This window comes from Cyanistes caeruleus, unplaced genomic scaffold (assembly GCF_971803275.1).
Source record: "Cyanistes caeruleus unplaced genomic scaffold, bCyaCae1.hap1.1 HAP1_SCAFFOLD_142, whole genome shotgun sequence".
In the NCBI taxonomy this organism is placed as follows: domain Eukaryota; kingdom Metazoa; phylum Chordata; class Aves; order Passeriformes; family Paridae; genus Cyanistes; species Cyanistes caeruleus.
In genome coordinates, this window is record NW_028255936.1 from 315,108 (window position 1) to 322,555 (window position 7,448).

The window sequence follows — 7,448 nt, forward strand, 5'->3', positions numbered from 1 at the left end:
AGCAAGCGTCCGAGTGGCAGCTACGATCCACTTGCAGTTTGAAAGTCTCGCGCACCAGATGCCTTTTAAACACCTTCCTTATTCGCCTGCCCGCAGCGCTCGCGCTTTCCACCGGCCGCGCGCTGACCGGCAACGTCCCACAGACACACATGGTACTTTGGCCGGTTGCCAAGAGTTCTGAAAAGCGGCTTCTGCCGAAGGATGCTCGCCTCTTGCGTTTACTTTTTCCGAAATCCAGAATCGAGGCTTCTGCCTTTCTTGCTCTTAATGCAAGCGGAAAGCTTTTGCACAGCTTCTGGCAAAGAGAACGCGTGACAGGACAGCATATGTTTGTGCAGCTTACCTTTCAACTGCAGGAGTGAGCTTGAAGTTGGATCTAATGAAGCTGCTCTTTTCCACTCTGGCTGCTGGGCCACTGGCCCAGGCTGTGCACAGAGGCTGGGGATGCTCCATCCTTGGCAACATCCAAGGCCAGCTGGGAGCGGGGCTCTGAGCAACCTATTCTAGGGGAAGATCGCTCCGCTTGGAACAAGATGGTCTTTAGGGTCCCTTCCAAGCCCAAGCACCCAGGGATTCCATCATTCATTCTACGGTCTCCGTTGTCCACTTCAGCCTGGGCCTGAACTCCTGGCGGTGATGTCACAGTGCACGCTCCAGCTAGAACTTCCAGCATCCAACAACGGCCACAACACAACCCTTGGCTCCTTGTGCCAGCACGCTCTTCATTCACCCTGCTCCAAGCCTACCCCTGTCACCTTGTTGCCACCTGCTCCCTGATTCCCCCAGCAGTCCCCAAAGCTCCCCATCGCTTGGATTTTGCTCTCCATCCCTGCAGGATGTCTGCATTTGTTCCAAAAGAGGTATGGTACTATTCCACGGAGGCGGACACCCCGCAGCTGCCTGGCTGGGCTGGAGCTCTGTGGGACAGGCTGGGAAATTTTGCTAACCTCTGCAGGCTGGCACAGACCGAGAGGAGGAGACGGACGTCGATACACAGACTGATAGAGAAGAAGCCATGGAAGTGGACGGAGAGGATACTGGAGAGGAAGAGATGGATGTGGATATGTACGAGACAGAGGAAGAGATGGAGGTGGAAACGAAAGATTATGTTGAAGAGATGGATATTGATGTAAAAGACAAGGAGGAAGACATGGTCTTGGGATGAAGACCGATGCCAGCAGCAGAACAGGCCGGTGCTCCCCACAGGCAGAGTGGGGCCCCTGCTGCCAGCCTGGGGCCGGGCTGGGCACTTCCTGCTCAGGGACACGCTAGCCCATGCACTGGATTCTGCTGGCCATCCCTGGCCTGGCCTGGGCTTGCTGTGGGCCACACAAGCCCTGTTCCAGTGCCTGGGCCACAGCCCCCAGCCAGGCTCCCTTCTGGCAGCAGGGTCCCACTGGGCCAGTGTCCCAGCCCGGCAGCACATGGAACACCCTTCCGTGCCTGACTGCACTGACCGTGCTACTTGTTTTTCTTCCAGGACTTAGGGACATCACAGACACAGATGCCACCCTGCTGTACATACGTTTTACAGTTGTTGTGTTCAGGATAGAGGTTTTAGAGTTTGTTTAAGTTGTCTGTAAATACGTTTCATAGAGTTTTGTTAGATCTCTTCTCAGGTAAATAGGTTCTATAGTTTGTTGTTGTTGTTGTGGTTGTTGTTGTTGTTGTTACCAATATTCTTACAGTGTAAATATGTGGTGTAGTTCATTCTTGTTCCTTTTCTTCTACAGATAAACAGTCTTTGATTTTCACACCCCAGTTCTCTTTGCATTTTCTTCGGGCACATTTGCAAAGCTGTGGCTTGTTTCGGGAACAATGTTTGCAGGACTCTAAAAAGAGTATCACAACCGCTCTGCCACACTCTCAGCTGCTGCTGCTGCCCCAAAAAGCACTGGCTGGCTTTGCTCACACAATCACAGTTGTGGTGGCATTTCTACCACACCACAGGACAGCGATGTTTTCCCTCTTCTCCTGGAAATAGCTACAGCACTTGTGGGTAGCAAGGCAAACATGAGCCTCTTTTAGTGGCCCTTGAAATTGGACATGTGAAATGAGGCACACAAAGCCACAGGCCAGCTGAACCTGGCATCTCTGAATGGGTCTTTACATTCTTCCCAGGAAGATGAATGGCAATCACTATTTTGGCAGGGAGGAAAGTGCATCAGCTAGCAATTTGCTGTAGAAAATGTGCTTTCTGCTCCTCTCACAGCCAAAACTCCTACCCATTTCTTGGAAGTCCTTCTTAGATAAGGACCGTGTTCAACTGAGTGACAGTGAAGCCAAATGGCAATGCCGCAATCAATTGTCCTGTACACAATCTCCTTCATCCACGTGGAAGGTTACTCACGGGCACACAAGAGGACGGAAGAAACCCAAATGCATCGTTGGACATCATAAAGTCAGACGTGTTGAGGGATGAAGAAATCTTGCAGAGATATGGAAAGCTGCCCTGAAAACCCAGTTTGGGGAGAGCCTGAGCTCTTTTGTGCTTCTAGGCCTGAAGATGCTCAGCACCTTTCCCAGATGCTCAGCAGGCAGTAGGATTGTGCCTGAATCTGGCTCTGGAAATGCCAGTGCCTCAACTGAGAGCTGTGGCAATGATTTCCATTGCATGGAGAGGGGCCACAAGAGTCCTGCAAGAGTCTTTCAGCAGAGCAAACAGCAGCCTGGAGGGTGGGCAATGCTGCATCTGGACCACTGCATGCTCATCCTTCACCACAATGCAGAGCTGCCATGGATCACTTTTTCCATTTCTCCTGTTGGATATGTTTTGGAGAAGTTGTTCTAGGTGGCTTTGGATGGTGATCCAAGTAGGAAGCAGCCATTCGCCTGCTGTGATATCCTTACAACTAGTCCTAACTTCTCATTGCCTTTGGTTTGATTGGGGGTGTTTTATCTGTTTGTTTGATTGGTTTCTTTGGGTTGGTTTCTTTGTGTTTTTCTCTCTTTTGCTTGGAGTTTCTTTTCCTTTTTTAGAAATGACTGGTGAAGTTGGCACAACCAAACTCCAGAAAACGTAAAGCAGGCTTGACTTTCCAGAAATTGCTTTTGGCTGGCTTTAGCTGCATTCCCCAGGCTCACGATCAGCAGTAGATATTTGCAGGTTTTGCTCTGCATCCTCAGCCTGCCCAGGTGTTGTTCAGTGTTTCAGCAGTGGAGAAGACGATGGATATTTTGCTAAACCTCCTTTCAAACAACAAAACTTGGGTTAGCACGACAGAAAAGAAGAAAAGAAAATCTTCGCCAGTTAGAACAGAGCCAGAGTCCCACCATTTCCCCCTCCACTTCTCTTTCTTTTCTACATTTAGAGGTAAAGCTTCCATCTCCAAAAGCTTCCATCTCTCACTTCCTGATGTAGCCATTTGCTACCCTTTAGCCTTGACTGCCACGCATCGGACCGCTGTCCGTGTGGGGCTGGGGATGCTCAGCCTGGAAAGAGAAGGGGGCTGGCGAGGCCTCCCTGCAGCTCTAGGAAAGATGGGCACAGGGAGGAGAAGCCTTTCAACTGCAGGAGTGAGCTTGAAGTTGGATCTAATGAAGCTGCTCTTTTCCACTCTGGCTGCTGGGCCACTGGCCCAGGCTGTGCACAGAGGCTGGGGATGCTCCATCCTTGGCAACATCCAAGGCCAGCTGGGAGCGGGGCTCTGAGCAACCTATTCTAGGGGAAGATCGCTCCGCTTGGAACAAGATGGTCTTTAGGGTCCCTTCCAAGCCCAAGCACCCAGGGATTCCATCATTCATTCTACGGTCTCCGTTGTCCACTTCAGCCTGGGCCTGAACTCCTGGCGGTGATGTCACAGTGCACGCTCCAGCTAGAACTTCCAGCATCCAGCAACGGCCACAACACAACCCTTGGCTCCTTGTGCCAGCACGCTCTTCATTCACCCTGCTCCAAGCCTACCCCTGTCACCTTGTTGCCACCTGCTCCCTGATTCCCCCAGCAGTCCCCAAAGCTCCCCATCGCTTGGATTTTGCTCTCCATCCCTGCAGGATGTCTGCATTTGTTCCAAAAGAGGTATGGTACTATTCCACGGAGGCGGACACCCCGCAGCTGCCTGGCTGGGCTGGAGCTCTGTGGGACAGGCTGGGAAATTTTGCTAACCTCTGCAGGCTGGCACAGACGGAGAGGAGGAGACGGACGTCGATACACAGTCTGATAGAGAAGAAGCCATGGAAGTGGACGGAGAGGATACTGGAGAGGAAGAGATGGATGTGGATATGTACGAGACAGAGGAAGAGATGGAGGTGGAAACGAAAGATTATGTTGAAGAGATGGATATTGATCTAAAAGACAAGGAGGAAGACATGGTCTTGGGATGAAGACCGATGCCAGCAGCAGAACAGGCAGGTGCTCCCCACAGGCAGAGTGGGGCCCCTGCTGCCAGCCTGGGGCCGGGCTGGGCACTTCCTGCTCAGGGACACGCTAGCTCATGCACTGGATTCTGCTGGCCATCCCTGGCCTGGCCTGGGCTTGCTGTGGGCCACACAAGCCCTGTTCCAGTGCCTGGGCCACAGCCCCCAGCCAGGCTCCCTTCTGGCAGCAGAGTCCCACTGGGCCAGTGTCCCAGCCCGGCAGCACATGGAACACCCTTCCGTGCCTGACTGCACTGACCGTGCTACTTGTTTTTCTTCCAGGACTTAGGGACATCACAGACACAGATGCCACCCTGCTGTACATACGTTTTACAGTTGTTGTGTTCAGGATAGAGGTTTTAGAGTTTGTTTAAGTTGTCTGTAAATACGTTTCATAGAGTTTTGTTAGATCTCTTCTCAGGTAAGTAGGTTCTATAGTTTGTTGTTGTTGTTGTGGTTGTTGTTGTTGTTGTTACCAATATTCTTACAGTGTAAATATGTGGTGTAGTTCATTCTTGTTCCTTTTCTTCTACAGATAAACAGTCTTTGATTTTCACACCCCAGTTCTCTTTGCATTTTCTTCGGGCACATTTGCAAAGCTGTGGGTTCTTTCGGGAACAATGTTTGCAGGACTCTAAAAAGAGTATCACAACCGCTCTGCCACACTCTCAGCTGCTGCTGCTGCCCCAAAAAGCACTGGCTGGCTTTGCTCACACAATCACAGTTGTGGTGGCATTTCTACCACACCACAGGACAGCGATGTTTTCCCTCTTCTCCTGGAAATACCTACAGCACTTGTGGGTAGCAAGGCAAACATGAGCCTCTTTTAGTGGCCCTTGAAATTGGACATGTGAAATGAGGCACACAAAGCCACAGGCCAGCTGAACCTGGCATCTCTGAATGGGTCTTTACATTCTTCCCAGGAAGATGAATGGCAATCACTATTTTGGCAGGGAGGAAAGTGCATCAGCTAGCAATTTGCTGTAGAAAATGTGCTTTCTGCTCCTCTCACAGCCAAAACTCCTAGCCATTTCTTGGAAGTCCTTCTTAGATAAGGACCGTGTTCAACTGAGTGACAGTGAAGCCAAATGGCAATGCCGCAATCAATTGTCCTGTACACAATCTCCTTCATCCACGTGGAAGGTTACTCACGGGCACACAAGAGGACGGAAGAAACCCAAATGCATCGTTGGACATCATAAAGTCAGACGTGTTGAGGGATGAAGAAATCTTGCAGAGATATGGAAAGCTGCCCTGAAAACCCAGTTCGGGGAGAGCCTGAGCTCTTTTGTGCTTCTAGGCCTGAAGATGCTCAGCACCTTTCCCAGATGCTCAGCAGGCAGTAGGATTGTGCCTGAATCTGGCTCTGGAAATGCCAGTGCCTCAACTGAGAGCTGTGGCAAGGATTTCCATTGCATGGAGAGGGGCCACAAGAGTCCTGCAAGAGTCTTTCAGCAGAGCAAACAGCAGCCTGGAGGGTGGGCAATCTGGACCACTGCATGCTCATCATTCACCACAATGCAGAGCTGCCATGGATCACTTTTTCCATTTCTCCTGTTGGATATGTTTTGGAGAAGTTGTTCTAGGTGGCTTTGGATGGTGATCCAAGTAGGAAGCAGCCATTCGCCTGCTGTGATATCCTTACAACTAGTCCTAACTTCTCATTGCCTTTGGTTTGATTGGGGGTGTTTTATCTGTTTGTTTGATTGGTTTCTTTGGGTTGGTTTCTTTGTGTTTTTCTCTGTTTTGCTTGGAGTTTCTTTTCCTTTTTTAGAAATGACTGGTGAAGTTGGCACAACCAAACTCCAGAAAACGTAAAGCAGGCTTGACTTTCCAGAAATTGCTTTTGGCTGGCTTTAGCTGCATTCCCCAGGATCACGATCAGCAGTAGATATTTGCAGGTTTTGCTCTGCATCCTCAGCCTGCCCAGGTGTTGTTCAGTGTTTCAGCAGTGGAGAAGACGATGGATATTTTGCTAAACCTCCTTTCAAACAACAAAACTTGGGTTAGCACGACAGAAAAGAAGAAAAGAAAATCTTCGCCAGTTAGAACAGAGCCAGAGTCCCACCATTTCCCCCTCCACTTCTCTTTCTTTTCTACATTTAGAGGTAAAGCTTCCATCTCCAAAAGCTTCCATCTCGCACTTCCTGATGTAGCCATTTGCTACCCTTTAGCCTTGACTGCCACGCATCGGACTGCTGTCCGTGTGGGGCTGGGGATGCTCAGCCTGGAAAGAGAAGGGGGCTGGCGAGGCCTCCCTGCAGCTCTAGGAAAGATGGGCACAGGGAGGAGAAGCCTTTCAACTGCAGGAGTGAGCTTGAAGTTGGATCTAATGAAGCTGCTCTTTTCCACTCCGGCTGCTGGGCCACTGGCCCAGGCTGTGCACAGAGGCTGGGGATGCTCCATCCTTGGCAACATCCAAGGCCAGCTGGGAGCGGGGCTCTGAGCAACCTATTCTAGGGGAAGATCGCTCCGCTTGGAACAAGATGGTCTTTAGGGTCCCTTCCAAGCCCAAGCACCCAGGGATTCCATCATTCATTCTACGGTCTCCGTTGTCCACTTCAGCCTGGGCCTGAACTCCTGGCGGTGATGTCACAGTGCACGCTCCAGCTAGAACTTCCAGCATCCAGCAACGGCCACAACACAACCCTTGGCTCCTTGTGCCAGCACGCTCTTCATTCACCCTGCTCCAAGCCTACCCCTGTCACCTTGTTGCCACCTGCTCCCTGATTCCCCCAGCAGTCCCCAAAGCTCCCCATCGCTTGGATTTTGCTCTCCATCCCTGCAGGATGTCTGCATTTGTTCCAAAAGAGGTATGGTACTATTCCACGGAGGCGGACACCCCGCAGCTGCCTGGCTGGGCTGGAGCTCTGTGGGACAGGCTGGGAAATTTTGCTAACCTCTGCAGGCTGGCACAGACGGAGAGGAGGAGACGGACGTCGATACACAGTCTGATAGAGAAGAAGCCATGGAAGTGGACGGAGAGGATACTGGAGAGGAAGAGAAGGATGTGGATATGTACGAGACAGAGGAAGAGATGGAGGTGGAAACGAAAGATTATGTTGAAGAGATGGATATTGATCTAAAAGACA

At 51.0% G+C, this 7,448-nt stretch overlaps 1 long non-coding RNA gene across 1 annotated transcript; it reads left to right on the forward strand.

The window, feature by feature from the left end:
* The first annotated feature begins 417 nt into the window (after positions 1-417).
* Positions 418-4,910, forward strand: LOC147645954 (uncharacterized). The gene is made up of 5 exons (XR_015282053.1): positions 418-860; positions 956-1,189; positions 1,481-4,018; positions 4,114-4,347; positions 4,639-4,910. It is a non-coding gene; the product is annotated as an uncharacterized LOC147645954 (long non-coding RNA).
* Positions 4,911-7,448: the final 2,538 nt, after the last annotated feature.